The 13,853-nt window shown below is 36.8% G+C and overlaps 1 pseudogene across 1 annotated transcript; it reads right to left on the reverse strand.

Moving 5' to 3' along the window:
- Nucleotides 1-365: 365 nt before the first annotated feature.
- On the reverse strand, nt 366-13,554 carry LOC307065358 (hyaluronan synthase 2-like; annotated as a pseudogene). Its single transcript has 3 exons — nt 12,930-13,554; nt 2,677-2,757; nt 366-1,315 (listed from the first exon to the last, which is right to left on the reverse strand). The product of its transcript is annotated as a hyaluronan synthase 2-like (transcript).
- Between the last annotated feature and the right edge of the window lie 299 nt (nt 13,555-13,853).

A 13,853-nucleotide genomic window follows, 5' to 3' on the forward strand; every position in this document is an offset into this window, starting at 1 on the left:
TATGTTGAAAGAACTTTTCCTTGAGTTTCCAAACTCCTTTTCTTCCATGATAACCCACATAAAGCATGGCTAGTGAAGTATACAGGGGCAAAACACTGTTAGGTGGATGTGCTGTAGGAATAATTGCATAACCAAAATTCTTTTCACTTTTACAGAAATAACAGGGTAAATCTGGGCTTCCTCTTGTTGAGGAGGCATAATAATTTGGCAGAATCAAAATAAACCCATAGAAATGTCTTTGTAAAAGTCCCAGCAGCAGTGATATGTCTCCTGTGTTGCCATAACCTGATGCCACGGCTCTGTACAATCAGCACAGCAACTAGAGGAAGAAGGTTTTGTGTATGTCTGTAAACCTCAATGTAAGATTATATATCAAGCATCATGTTGTACTGTTGTTTCTTCTTCCGCCTGCCACATTTTTTGATAAAAACCACATACAGTGTCAAAACCACTACCCAGCAGCATACATAGATGGATGATGAAATAGTCAGAACTTTCTTTTTGGATTCTGAGAATGGCTTTTTAGATTCCTCATAAATGGTGAAAATCAAGGCACCCAGAAGGATTACAGACCAAACCAATACTGGAATGAGTCCCATGAAATTAACAACAATGGTTTTCCTTCTAGATGTGCCCCATCAGGTTTGTTTATGGTTAAAAATGCAAACATCTTAGCAGGAAATAAACTTGACATGTATAACACTGAGTAGAAGGACATGAAGAGCATGACAATATTTCCTCTAAGGCAGGAGGCAAAGGATGATTTTATGAGAGCTAGTAACTGGAAGGTTAACAAGAAAAGGAGGATGTTCCAAACGTTACCCCTGTAGAAGAACTGGATTACTGTGGCAATGAGAAAGAAAGGGAAGAACCCAGTGATGACTGCTTCATAGGTCATCCACAAGTGATGTTTATGAAACCACATGGCATTGTACAGCCACTCCCAGAAGTAGAACTTGCTCCAACGGGTCTGCTGGTTTAACCATCTGAGATATTTTATAGGTGTTTCAGTAAGGTACTTGGATCAAGGTGTGTATTTTGTTGCATAGCCCAGACTCAGCATCCAGTTCGTTAGATGCCTGTCATCTCCAAAACTACATTGTCTGCCCAGAAATGCCTGATTGTACCAGTCTTCCACAAATTCATGCAGTAAGGAGTTTCTGTACATTCCCAGAGGTCCACTAATGCACTGGACACATCCAAAATAAGACTGACAGACCCTTTCTATGTTAAAAGCTATCCAGTATTTTACACTGCTAGGGAAGGAAATCCAGGAATCATACTTGTTTAAAATCTGCAAGAAAAATAAAAGTAACTAAAAATAATTAAATAAAGGTAAAACTCAGCTAAAATTTCCAAAAAAAAATCTGCACCATCTTGAGGTCATTACCTAGTGTTTTGTTATTTTATTTGCCTATTTTTGACATGGTCATATTTTATTTTCTCTAATTCTGTATTACTGGATTGATTTGGTAAGTGGAGTGCATATATTGGGACTCATTGATAATAAATACTTTTTTCTACTTCATCATCCTCTAATTTTTTGCTATGATTTTTGTTCCTGTTCTTGTTTTATGTTATAATATTGAGGGGTTTTTTAGGCTTAATTCTCAGCTCCTAAGTTCTCTCCCACTCTTTCTTACCATCTAATATTTGAAATTTTTTAAGTCCTATTCTCTCCCACTCTGGTTAATTTCCAACTCATGAAATTCTGCTAATTTTCCTTCTCATTCCTCCCTACTTTTTGGCAATGCCAATGATAAAAAGGTTTGCTCTGGCTTCTACCCAAAACTTGAATCCTGAAATAAGGCTCTATACAAAGGCTGTTGAAAATTGTCAGTTTTTTCTTGGCAATATTTCATAATTACCTCCTCTGTCTCAACTTTGTTCAGTTTTCATCTGAATTTTGCATGCTTCCTTTTTATCACCAGGCTATTTCTGTGTCCATCTAGTGCATTTTCTTTCCCTTCAGTATCACCATGCATATAAATATGGGTTATACAGCAATGCGATGTAATTTAAAACTTTAAATTTAAAGTTATATTTCCATATGCTTCTCATCTTTTGCTAAAAGCTAATTGCACTTTTGCAAAGGAGTCATTTTAAACCTCACATATTTTCACATATTTGTTTTCCCATCCAATACATTTCAATATTAATATTGATAATGATTAATAAAAATATTAATATTTGTTTCACTAATTGTTTCCACATTGACAGCAAATAATAGGAAATAAATAATTAGAAAACCATGGGTTTTAAATACATAGGTATGAGATGTAGAATCCATTCCCTGCCATACTTCCATTTTTTAACCCTCGTATTAAATGAGTTCCAACATCATTTTATCAGAACATTAAGTTATGGCTCAAGAAGAGATGGTGGAAACCATACACACTTACATTATATTTCAGATGACTTTTCAGCCACCACATACGTGGGTTATAACCCAGGATTAAGCAAAGAAATCATAAATTATTTTAATTTAAACAAGAGAAGACACAATAAAGTGTGTTCGAGGCACATTCTAATGTGTATCCAGCACCAAAAACAACATGTGGCACAAAGTTTGGTGTGTAGTAAATATATCTTCAAGGAGTTAATGAGTGAGGGTGCTACTAAAAGTGACTCATGCAAAAAGTGAAGCCATATGTACCTGGACATCTTCCCAGACACTCCAAAGTTGGGGTCTTCTTCTAAAGCTTTTACCATCTCCACAGTTGAGGCAGAGTCAAGCATGGTGTCTGAATCACAAACCTGCAAAGAAGAAAGTAAGAAGTAAATTAAAGAAGAGAAGATGATGAGTGTACTCCATGTAGTCAAAAGTGGGCATATATATGATATCTTCAGCCTTATTGTCGCAAGGCCCCAATAAGCAAGTATCACAGGGTTCACAGAGTTTGTTATATTGTGGCAAATACAAAAAAACTTGTTTTTCAGCAAACTCAATATTTAAATTCATGACATTGCTGTATAGAACAGCTGAAATGATGGGTTAGGTATGACTCAGAATGTGACCAGCTTTTCCTGGTTTGCCATGGTTGCTCCTAGTTTTGGCAATGAAAGTTTCATGTCTTAGGTAGCATCCTAGGTTTCTAGGACCTAGAAAATATCTTGGGTTGGTCACTCGAGATGTATTTTTTTTTAATTGCTTTAAATAAGGCTATTAGGCAACTTGTCCCACAGGTCTGAAAGATATCGAAAACTTCTGTGACAGTATTGAAAGGGAGGCAGGTTTAACAGTGATTTTTCTCCAGTTTTAATATGGCGAATAAGAGACAGGAAGGCAATTCTCTTAAAACTGGTTGTATAATTCTAAAGCAAGATGTCCATATGACCTTGACTTAGCAAATGACACTCTGTCAGAAAGGAAACTTGCATGACCTTCAGATCATTTTTTATTCTAGAGTATTAAGTATTCATCTAGCCCTTTGTACATAAAAGTAGATGTAAATAACTTAAGCAGTTGTAGAAATTCTAATTGTTGTTCTTAAAAACAATCTTGATATGGGTCAAAGAACACAATTTTGAAACCAAGAAAATTATTGGGTTTTTTCTGTGTCATGAACTCCTAACAGACATTTGTGTTTGCACCTTTGTAGACATTAGATTCCAGTCCTGTTAATTGTATTGGAGGTTTTGTTACATAGCTGTAAACTGGATTAAATCCAGAATTCTTCTAGTTTCCTCAAATATATGGTTAAGACTCTCCAACAAATGTTGCCAACTTTTTCCCACTCATCTGCTTTGGAATCACTAAGAACAAAGACTCCCTTGAATATCTCTGGAGTGACTATACCAGGTCTTCCTCACTACTCAGATGGCAGCCAAACTTCAAGAACTTGAACCTTAGGTCTACATCTCCCCATAAAGAAAGGCTCCTGCAGACTCTAGGAACTTCACACTAGCTTAAAACCTCAAAATCAAATTGATGAGGAAGAGAAGTAGCTGACATCAACATAAGTTTCTTGTGCCAGAAGAAAGATGCCAGATCAAAACTTCATAGTTTAACCAAATGTGAAACACTCTTTTTCTCTTTCTTTCCTTTCAATACTCTGGCATTAGCTTGGAAGGATAATTCAGTCACCCATCTCCCAAGACATTGCTAAGGGGGCTAATCTTAACACTTCTGGGGAAATTGAAACTCAGTTACACAAGATCAGTGAGCAAAACACTTGGCTTAAAAAGATGACTCCTTTGATGAGGTCTTTTCTTGGAATTATTTGATTTTGATTGGTTTGGGTCTTGAGGACCATGGCTCTAAAGTGCTCTTCAGACATTGGGAATTATCCTGCTTATAATAGTCACCGAACTCTCTCTGGTGTGTTGTATTCTCTCAAAAGCTTTATATACATGTTCACAGTCACTAAGTGCCAAGCAAATGTTCCTAAAAAATATCTCCTAATTTTTTTAAAGAACAATTCCTTAAATTTTGATCACATTTCTGTTAGGGTGAGAGTCTGACCTAAATGTGGAAATTGTTAAAAAGAAACAACAGGCCTAAAATGGAGTCAGTTGTGCTTGGCCCCATGTCAGCAAACCAAGACTTAATATTGAACCTAATTATAATTTAAGCCTCTAAAAGGAATGTGACTTTCAAGCAGTCAATATGGAATTACCTGGTCAGCACTAGTGAGGAAATCTGCCTGATAGAACCCCCAGCTTCTCCCAAAAGAAGGTAACCTTGCCTGAAACAATCCACTTTTTGCTAGAAACTTCCTTTTTCTAGTCCTTTCTGCCAGAAAACAAAACAAAACAAACAAACAAACAAACAAAAACCCAAAACCTTTCCATTATGTACAGCTTCTCAGAGTTCCTATCTGCTAAGATGGGATGCTGCCTGACACATGAATCATTAAATAAAGCCAATTATTCGACCTTCAAATTTACTCAGTTGAATTGCATTTTGTTTTTTAATATTATTCTTTTCTGGGAATGTAGCAAGGCCATGGTAGATATAAATTGATCAGAGCTAACATGTAATGAACCAGTTTCACATCCACATCCAAACAATAAATGACATGGTTGGCAGATATGGGGGTATTATCTGTAATTCCCATTATTTTGCCAACAAGCCTGGCAGTCCTAGATGGAATTTAATCAAGACTTAGCCTAATTATTTATATCACAAGCAATTATTTTTACAGTTTTTTCACTACTTTATAAAAATAGTAGGGATTTGATATACCAGTTTTGAAAAAGAAAAAAAAAACTAAGAAAATAATTTGTAGAAGCATAAACTCTCACAGTTGAAGGAGAATTTATACATATGTAGCATGACCTGCTCACATAATAAGTTAAGGAATCCCAGCATTTTAAAAACTGCATCTGTGTCAGTTTTACTAATTGGTGTTTTTTCTGAAAAGATTATATACTAATAAAAATGTTGGTGAAAACAGCAATTTAAATGCATTATTGGAACATATCACTTAAGGAGTATATAGGGTATCCGGTTATAAAAACTGAACTCATCACCTCTCTAGATTTAACTAATTATAGCAGTTTGGGGTTAACTTCTGAATTTTTAATTTTATATTGCTTATTTAGAAGCATAATAAATATATTTTCTAAATAAAACCCATTTATTGTTTTATTGGCCTTCTATATTGGCCCAGCATGGTCTCACTTTTCTAGGGGAAAAAATTTAGACAAAAACTAGGCATAAGTTTTTCATTGTAGAAAATAGGATTTTTCTAATACTTCAGTTTATACTCAAGGGTCCCAAGCCTCAGAAACCTAAGCAAATTCCTCCAATAGCGATGTTTTGCCTCTCTCATGCCTTCTCTGTCACTGTTTTGTATACGGCTATAAGCCTAGCAGACCAGTAACTAGGGTAGTAGAAAGTGAAGGCATAATTTCAAATCCACCTTTCAACCTCTCAGCATCCAGAGTTTATGGCCACACCCACCTCTATTGACTCAAGCTGGGAAAGGTAAAACCAGAAAAAGCTAAAATAAGACTAAAAACAACAGGAAGGGGGCAACCTAGAATTAATATTCAAGTAACTCTGCCTGCTTGTAAGATAAGCAAGCCAAGGGAAATGCCTCTCTGAAATGACTAAACTTGAACCAAACCTCTGAGGTTCTGCATATTTAAATTGGTCCTGCCCCTCCCAGTTTCCAACAGCAAATTGCTAGAAGTTCTCTGAGAGAGATTGTTCACATGGTGAGTTTAACTGTAAGAAGGGAAAGCTCTCAGAAATCTCCTGGGAGGGGTTTGTTATAGTGGGATCAAAGAGTTTTCTAAAGAAGTTCAATTTCTGGATGTTCTTTGGTGATAGAATGCCAACTAGAAAACCACCATCTATGACAGTCTGTATGTTCATGGATATAACAGTATTAATTTGTTTGTGTTAAAGGGTATAACTCTAGCCCTTCTTAAAATCAGTCTAGTAGAAACAAGATTTCTAGCTGTCTCCTCACCAATTAATGAGAAGTGTGCAATTTCATGAATGTTGTCTGTTTAGCTCTGGGCTAGAAACTGTGGGAGAAAAACACCAGTTCACAAGGAGCTTAACCTCACACTGGGAAAAACCACAGGACTGATTTGCACACAGGAAACAATTGGAGAACAAATCAAAATGTCTTTCTGTGCACGCTGAATGTATCGCTGTAATTTGTTTAAACTACATGATCGCCAGTCAAAAGATTTCTCACTAGCAGATATGGAAATGAGGCAAAGTCACCAAATTTTGACTAACATGAGTGGAAAATGTCAAGATAAGAAGACGTTATTGGGGGGAAGCAGCCGCCTCAGTCTTAACCACAGAATCATCAGCTAAATTGCCTAAGACCATGGCTCCTCCTCCTTCACTGTTCTAGCCAAGAGACAGTGCCGCCGCCTTCTCCGTATCTAAAACAGGAGTTGGCAAACGAAGGTCTGCGGACGAGTCTGCCTTCCCACTAATTTCTATATGGCCTGGGGGTTAAAAATTGCTTTTACCTTTTTAAATAGTTGAAAATAAATTGAAAAAGAATTTTTTGTGACACATGGAAATTATATGAAATTCAAATTTCAGTGGCCATAAATAAAGTTTTATTGGACCCTAACCATGCACATTCAGTTTCATATTATCTATGGCTGCTTTCACACTAAAACAGCAAAGTTAAATAGCTTCAACACAGACCATATAGCCTGCAAAGCTTAATGGTTTCTATCAGGCCTTTTACAAGCAAGAATGCCAACCCTGAGTCAGAGAATTGGTTGGGGGGCCGGGGGTGGGTCTCTTTCATAAAAAAACAAAGAACAAACTAAAAGAACAAGTTGAGATAAAGTATGTTCTAAGTCCCAATTTAACTCTACTAGAGATTTTTACGATTGCCTCTATCTTCTATTCTTATAATAGGCCAAGATTTGACTATTATAACAAATCAAGAGGCTGCAATGAAATCTTGAGTTCTGCACTTTACTACTTTTATGACCTTGAACAAACTGTTACCATCATCATGATACCAGAGTGACACACTGTATGTCAAAGTACTTGGTAAATTACAAAGGCTCACAGAAAAGTCATATATGCCATTAGTATAGGGTAATAATCTTTAATTGTTTATACTTGCTAAGTAAACCCACTAATTACCATGAACAGGGAACTCAGTAAAGAGAATCACTAAAAGGAACATGAGAATGGATTACATATCAAGAATATCTTATCACAATGAACGAGTTCAACTGTATCCAACACACCTATAGCAGTTAGATATATAAATTGCTATAAATGTGTGAAATAAGCTGTTAGACTGTAAGTCCATTCCAATTTATCTCACTGATCTTAAAGTTAATCTACCTCACAACAATTTAAATAAAAATATCCTGTAGAAATATTGTTATTTATTCTACCATATGTTTTTCAACTTCTAAGACCCAAGTCTAAAATGCTGAGTATCCATGTTTCACCTTTTTTTAAACATATTTCCTTTCAGATTGATTGGTGTGTTCTCCACCTCTGCCTGTCCCGAACCACTTCAAAGGGCACTGAGAGCTACACAACAAGAGGAAACCTTAACTCTTCTGGCTGCCTTCAATGAGGAAACAGGCTGAAGATAAATCAAGACCCTGTCTGTTGCTACTGCCTTCATCCTTTGCCTCCTTGTAAACCTCAATCCTTTCTTAATCTTGACCCTTCATCTTAACCTGAACCCAGCGAGATTATTTCTTTCTACCACATTTGAAATTACTCTTGATTGTGACCCAGCTACCTAGTTTCCCTGCCACCACTTAACCACAAAATAAATGGAAAGTCCTCCTTACTCTTCCTTCCCTTGGGACATTTCTTTAGTGAAAAGGGGTCAGCCAGAACCTCAACAACAAAATTCACAAATAGTTATTTACCAGCAAACACAATATGGTTCCAGCCCCCTGAAGTCCTAAGAGTGCCAGACCAAAGTAAACACATTACTGAAAGGAAAAGAAAGCACTATGCAAAACCTTGGAATCAGACAGATCTGAGTCCCAATCCACCGTTGACCAGTTATATTCATTTGGACTAGCTTCTTAACCTTAGACTCCTTACCTCACCTTTCTAAGTCTCCATCTCTTGGGTGAAAAATATGGATAATTATATCCACATCATAGGTTTATTGTGATGGAGAATTAGATAATGTATGTATAGCGCTTAAAAGGACTAGCTCATAGTAAATGCTCAATAAAAGGAAGGCATATATACTAAGAAGTGATAAATCAAAACCAGAGGCACAAACTAAGGACACTAATCCAATGAGGAAAGGAGTTCTTATCATCGCTATAAATAAAATATGACACAGAGAGCAAACACTAATGCCTGATCCAATGTCCAACAAACATAAACAAGTCAGTGTACCTGAGAAGACAATGTAAGAATCCTTAGATTGGGCCATCTACTAAGGAGAGAATTATATTAGAGAACAGTTTACAGCTGATTATGATTCATTTATAGCATGAATTACAGCCTTGGAGTACAATGTATGAAAGTTCCTGTAGTAAAGCCTGGACCCATGGAAACTTACAAAAGTATTTGTTGCATCTTGAGTCAGCATCTCTTCATTGACTTTGACCCTGCTGAATATGATACTACTTAAAATAGAAACATAATCTTTCATTTAGGAAGTACATAAATATATATGACACAGTTTTATCTGTTTAATATAGGCCCTAAGAACTGCATTGTTTGATGAAAAAGAGTACATATGAGTGGTAATTTGTATGGGACCATATGCATGCAGAAGATGGGGGAAACCAAAGAACTGGGACAAAAAATAACCTTCACGGGGCTTCCCTGGTGGCGCAGTGGTTGGGAGTCCGCCTGCCGATGCAGGGGATACTGGTTTGTGCTCCGGTCCGGGAAGATCCCATATGCCGCAGAGCAGCTGGGCCTGTGAGCCATGGCCACTGAGCCTGCGCTTCCAGAGCCTGTGCTCCACAACTGGAGAGGCCACAACAGTGAGAGGCCCGCGTACCGAAAAAAAAAAAAAAAAAACCCTTCACGAAAATAGAATATTGCACACAGTTGACCAAAAGCTCAATCAAAATTCACAGCACATGGTCATTAATTATATTAAACAGACTTCTAGGACTTTATCAATATTACATTTTCATTAAAAAAATCTTTTTCTATTTATTTGCATTCTGGATAAATGGAATTTACATGTAAGCATGCAGCTAAATTTACCAGCTTCAGATTAAGCAGCAAATACATAATGGTGAATGATGGGAGTGGTAAATACAAAATCATAAAATCTAAGAATTTTAGAGCTAAAAAAGCCCATTTGAAATTAATGAGTAAAATAATTTCAGAAAAAAAAATGTCCTCACAGGAAAAAAAAAAGATAATCTTCCTTTTGGGAGAGAGATGGGGAATGGGGAGGACAATCCTCTCTTATAGTATTTGGTTTATGGTATAAGATCTCAAATCTAGCCAATGGAAAGCCTCTACTTCTGGACACCTAAACAATTTGACGTTTCTTTATTACTCGTCTTGAAAGAGATTAGGAAGATATATTTCTTCTTTGATAGAATGAATTACTCAAATTGTTATAATTCTTGTCTCTGCTCAGCCTAGAATATCTTCAAAACATCGAATTTTTTAAAAAAGGAATCATTTGGTTATTCTCCTTTCCTTTTTAGGAAGGCTTAAACATAAGTGAAGTTTATAGAAGGTATAAAGCAAAGGTGACAAGCCAGCTGAAAAAGTGAGAAACCAAATGTTGTCACCTCTAAGTCTTAAGCAATGAAACACCCTTATTCCAAATATTTGGAATTCTTATTCTAAAAAAGGGAAACAGGAAATCCTATAATGGTGGCCCTTAAACACCAATCTAAACAACTAAGTTGAATCTAGATTCAGATTTTCCCTTTCCTAGTTCAATGTGCTCTTAATCTTATCCTATAAAATGAAGAATACAAAGAAACATATTACATAACATTCTCAACATCGGCCCTCAGAATATTTAAGTTACTCTTAGACTTCCTATATAGAACAGGAACCAATCAAATATTATATACATTCAATTCTCATTATTCACAGTAGCTATGTTCTACCAAGTTTCTATGAACAATGAATTAGCAAATTTGCTTCCAGCAGAAATATAGGGTTAGAGTCCTCCAAGCCTCTGATCACAATATTTTTGTCTAGTGATTAATGTCTAAACTTTTTTTATTTGTGCTTCTGTTTTAAAACACACATACACACACACACATACACATGATTCATTAACAGTGAACTCATGTCCAACTATAACTACACTATAACTCATGCCTGACTAAAGCTCATCTAACAAATCTATTTTCTCCATAAGGCAATTATAGTCTTCGTGTGTTACGAACCCTGGATAGCACTTTGACGCTGCAGTTGGGGACCAACATTTTTTCACTTTGTTATTTTTCTTCTTCTGTTTTTCTATCTTCTCTGTCTCTGAAAGGAGCCACTAGAATCACAGATGAATTCTCTACCACATTGCATTTATCTTAGACTAAATCTTTCCTCAATATTCCAGGTCAGTATTAATTATTTGAGGGGCTATAAAACTGAGACAGTAGTCAGTAGAGAAGACTAGAAATGACAGCTGAGAGAGATAGAGGAAGAGGTGATAATTGATAAAGATTGGTCTGGAATAGACCAGAGGATGTCTACCCAGAGAGCCCAGGAGAGTAGATGGAAGGTTACCCTTGAGATAGGAAGGGTAACTTTGAAACTGTAAGCAAGAGAGAGTAAAGAAGATCTTGACAGCCTTCAGAACACATATTTTTGATATTCTCTTTCATAGGAGGCAAGATCACGGTAGTTAAGCAGGGAGGAGTTTGGGTAAGGCCTTGGCAAAGTGGTGAAAATATGAAATAATAGACATGAGAACAATTAGCAAAACATTTACTCAAGATCAAATCAAATGAAAAGAGTGCTGACCAGTGCTGAGGATCCAGCTGCAACTGGAAACCAATCATTTTGGCCATCTCTCTGCACAGTTAAACAGTGTTCTCTAGCCAGGTTAGCAAGTATGAGCAGATGGTCAATTTCTTCCCCTACCCCCATTCTCTTTTGTGTATTAGCACTTGAACTTTGCTTCCTTCCATCCTGAACCAACTTGGACTCCACATTCAATCACTTGTAATGCTCAGGAGTCAATAACCTCAACTCCTCCCCCTTTGTCTTTCTGTGGCTTCTGCTCTGCAACTCTTGGACCTTGGGTCAGTCAGAATGGAAGATGAGAGTGTATTTTTTATTCAATATTTATTGAAGTATAGTTGATTTACAATGTTGTGTTAATTTCAGGTGTACAGCAAAGTAAATCTGTTATACATATATTTAAATTTTAGAAATTTCCACTGCTATAGGGCGAGGATGGTTAAGTATCTGGGGATTTGATAAGGGATGACCGAATGGAATTTACTGGTCTAAGAATGCCAAAAGATTTTTTTACCCTGTTTAGATGGTTGGAATGGGCTGAGAATCTACAAAGGATTCAGGGCCCGTTAACAGTTGCTGCTAGGGTCAGTCTATCTGGAGGCTTCAACCTGAAGGAAGGAAATTTCTCAAGCCTGGTTAGATCTGTAGCAGGAAGGCTATTCTAACATTTCATATTTTATATTATTTTTTCCTGGACAGGTACAATGTCAAATTGTCAAGGATACAAGCAAAATTCAAAACAAAAAAGATGGGAGATGTAGATTTGGGAAGAGCAGGTTTAAAAAAAAAAAAAGGAAGAAAACTCACGGGAACCCTACTAACATTCTAAAAAAGAAAACCTCAATGACAGCTAGGAGAGGAGAAACCCAAGAGTGTGCAGGCAGGGAATTAATGAGAGACACAGCCTGTCTGATTTTCATGCAAGCAAACGACATCACTAATGTTTTCAAAGTTCAAGTTGCAGTGAATGAGGTAATGCTGTTTGGAAAGTGAAATAAACATGACTTAGGTTTTGCTCTGGAAAGTTGATCTCCCCCACCTTTTTTCATTTTCCTATTCTTTTCCTCTGTGTCTAAATCTTGAATTCCTTATCCTGTTAAATCAAAATTGTTTTCTCCATTCTCATTTTGCCTAGTCTCTGTGAAACATTTCCTTCGGCCTGCAGATTTTCTCAAGACACTTCTGCTGGGACAGACACTTTTTTTGCAAGGCTGGTGATTTTAAGATTGTGGAAAATAATGTTGGACTTGACTTGGCACATCCAAGGTGGAAGAAAAGGTAAGATAGAGGAAGAGAAGGAAGGATGAGTCTCCTGTTCAAAATAATCTTGATTTCCAACCAATAACACTGTACAAGTTAAGGATTTTCATTGTCTTAACCATTTCATAAGATGTTTTTTCTCTCTTTCAGAATGTGCTTTCAACAGTCATGCTGTTTTCAGATGAACTGAAAGGAGTACTGTGTCATAGGACAAGTCATAGCATATGACTGGAGAGATACAAAAGATGCTTTATTTAAACGTATGTTTGTCCTGGAAGATGTGGAAACCTACCTGTACATAATCCACACTTCGTCCCAGTGCCCTGAAGGCCATGTACATGACTTCTCTTTTTCCACCCCATTTTTGCATGATGCAAATTGTCTGTTGGACAAGACCAACTGTGTGACAAGTTGTGAGCTTTCTTTATGTGACCCATCCATCTCACCAGGACCATTCACGTAGAAGTTGTTCTTCCATATATAAGTGGCTGATTTATCCCTGCCCATGACTTCACTGAAGATGTCCATCATGTAAAGGTCATCTTCCGAGTTTCCATCTGTGACCATGACAACTTTAATTCCAGGGTAGGTTAGCCTTTTCACAGATTGCAAACATTTCTGTAAGTAGTCTGGATCTTCTTGATACACAGCAATGCAAAGGGCAACAGTTTTGTTCAAGTTAATGGGGATATTTCAGTAATTTTTCATTTTTCAGTGCTCCAAAAGGCAAACAGGTTTTGAATAAGGAAGTGTAAAGCTAAAAAGGCACCATATGGTCCAAAAGATAAATAGTAATCATCTGTATGGATAAATTGGTAGCCAACAATATAAGAAACTATCATTCCAGTGAGGAGAGAGGCTCCAAAGAGCGTGGTTCCAGATATTCTCAGGAAACTTAGAAACTTCTCACAATGCATCTGTAAAATAATCACATGATGCACTTGGTTAACCACTCTTGTCCCATGCTTGTTATATACATGGTATCACAGGGAGAACATTGGGCTAGAAGCACTCCAGGACTTCTAACCCTTAGTTTCTTTCCTTTTTTAAAAAAAAACTTTTTATTTTATATTGGAGTATAGCCAATATTGTGAGAGTTTCAGGTGCACAGCAAAGGGACTCAGCCATACATATACGTGTATCCATTCTCCCCCAAACTCTACTCCCATCCAGGCTGCCACATAACATTAAGCAGAGTTCCCTGTGCTATACAGTA

This window comes from Hyperoodon ampullatus (genome assembly GCF_949752795.1).
Source record: "Hyperoodon ampullatus genome assembly, chromosome: 17".
NCBI lineage: Eukaryota > Metazoa > Chordata > Mammalia > Artiodactyla > Ziphiidae > Hyperoodon > Hyperoodon ampullatus.